This window comes from Mustela lutreola, chromosome 2 (genome assembly GCF_030435805.1).
Source record: "Mustela lutreola isolate mMusLut2 chromosome 2, mMusLut2.pri, whole genome shotgun sequence".
Classification (NCBI taxonomy): domain Eukaryota; kingdom Metazoa; phylum Chordata; class Mammalia; order Carnivora; family Mustelidae; genus Mustela; species Mustela lutreola.
Genome location: NC_081291.1, coordinates 15,876,111 through 15,878,164, shown reverse-complemented (window position 1 = coordinate 15,878,164; position 2,054 = coordinate 15,876,111). Strand labels below are relative to the sequence as shown.

Here is a 2,054-nt window from a genome sequence, read left to right as displayed (position 1 = left end):
GGTAAATGACAGATGTCCCCAAGCATGCATGAGCCGAAAGACCCAGGGGGAAGCTTGTGGTTAGAAGGCAAGAGAGTATTTGATAAACATGTTCCAGTGTGCCTGGCTCTTTCAAAAATGGGTTCTTGCAGAAGTGGAATGCCAATTATTTTATTTGAAGAGAGTGTGTGGTGGTGTTTAGAAGCAGCATGAAGGAAATTTGTACGATGCCCATTAGTGGCTAAAGGGGAACATCCAGTTGCCTTTGTTCTGATGACCTAGCTCCGTCCCCTAGGTTTTCCATACTGAAAGCCTCAGAATTTACGATTCTAACCACTCAATGGCATTCTAACTTCTTTAGAAGGTAGCTAAGCGAACCACAAAATATCACTTGCTTTAAGGGTTGTCTTTTCCTACCTCCTACCAAAAAAAAAAAAAAAAAAATTACTTTTATTACCAAAAAATGTTTTCTAAAGACAGTGTCAGTTAGGTTCATCTATGACAGACGCTGTCCCTGGAAGGGTCCCCATCAGTGTGGTTTAGTCGATATCCCTGGTCTTCAGTCTTCTTTATCTTTCTCTTGAATACCTCTGAATCATTGATAAATACACTATTTAAAAATCCATCAATGTCAAACCCAAAGGCTCCCAGGTGACCTCAGGAGCCCCCCAGGCTGGATGTCTGCCCAGCTAAGCAGTCCCTGCTGAATACCCAGCTTGTGGCACCCACTTGTACCAGGCACTCTGGTGGCCCTGGAGGCTGAGTAATGGATTTGGAGAACCGAAATCCGGGCCTCATCATTAAGGATGCACCAGGTTGGAGAAACATCTTCTAGCACTTTCAGTGTCGGTGGGATTTATGGGTTGGGACTGAATGCAGGCTAGACGCATTTGGAAGGCTGAAGAGATGCAGACGAGCAGCCCAGCCATCCCGCACTTGCTTCCTCATCAGTAAAACAGAGCGGAACCCACCAACTGTTGTTGGTAACGGTGCGGGGTGGGGGGTGGGGCACTGAGCGGGGCTGTGATTAAAAATGAGGGGTGCCTGGCTGGCTCAGTTGGTAGAGCATGTGACTCTCGATCTCAGGGTCGTGAGTTCAAGCCCCACGTCAGGTGTAGAGTTTACTTAAGGGGGAAAAAAAAAGAATAGGAGGATCAGAGGACATTTGAATCTTGTTCCACCACAGTGTGACCCTGTACAAGTGACTGAATCTCTCAGAGCCTCAGCTTACCTCGTCTGTAAAATGGCCATAGTAATCCCTTCCTCAGGGGACCATGGTAAGGATGAATTTCAAGTGCTGGACGCAACACCTGGCACACAGTGTCTGTTAGGGGACAACTATCCTCTGTGAAGATGCCACTGTCAGGCCAAGTCCAGAAGAGGTGCTCGCCCAGCAGCCAGTCCTTCCCCCGTCAAATCCTTCCACACACATAACCACCGGGGCACCATTGTCCTCCTGGGTCTCTTTTAGACATTCCCATCTTTCCATAACAGCAGAGGCTTCCTCTGTCCTCCATGAATTCTTCCCAGAAACCCAGAAACTCTGGACAGAAAAGAAATACCAGCAGTGGCCCTGCCCACCCTGCACCCACGGGACCCACGAGCAAACAACGCATGCACCAGACAGAATTAAGTCCGACTAACGGCTTGAAGCTGCCAACAGCGGCCGTGTCCCAGGAGGGCCTGTGATTAATTGCCAAATGAATTGCGTGGGCTGTAATTGCCGCCTGGGCTCCTCAGAGGCAGAGCTCTCTGCTGACCACAGTGGTCAGGAAGAAGAAATGTCCATGCCCTGGAGGTCTGGCAGAGGCACCCAAAAAGATCACGAGGGCTCATGAAAGCAGCCGGCACAGATTGTCAAGGATCTCGCCTGCGAACACGGCGCACGGGGTGGGGGGTGCTTCAGGAGCTCCTGCGACGGGTCCTCAAGTGTCCCATCTGAGGAATGGGATTTCTCAGGGACGCAGGCATGAATAGCATTCTTCCCCCATTCCCTGGTGCTCCCCCACCCCAGCCCCCCCCCCCCGACACACAGCGACCTTCCCCAGTGACTCTGACGTGGCTGAGCCACTCGT

General features: G+C 50.7%; 1 non-coding gene across 1 annotated transcript; it reads left to right on the top strand.

Annotated features, from left to right (window-relative positions):
* Positions 1-1,021: 1,021 nt before the first annotated feature.
* On the top strand, positions 1,022-1,094 carry TRNAE-CUC (transfer RNA glutamic acid (anticodon CUC)). Its single transcript has one exon. It is a non-coding gene; the product is annotated as a tRNA-Glu (tRNA).
* The last annotated feature ends 960 nt before the right edge of the window (positions 1,095-2,054 follow it).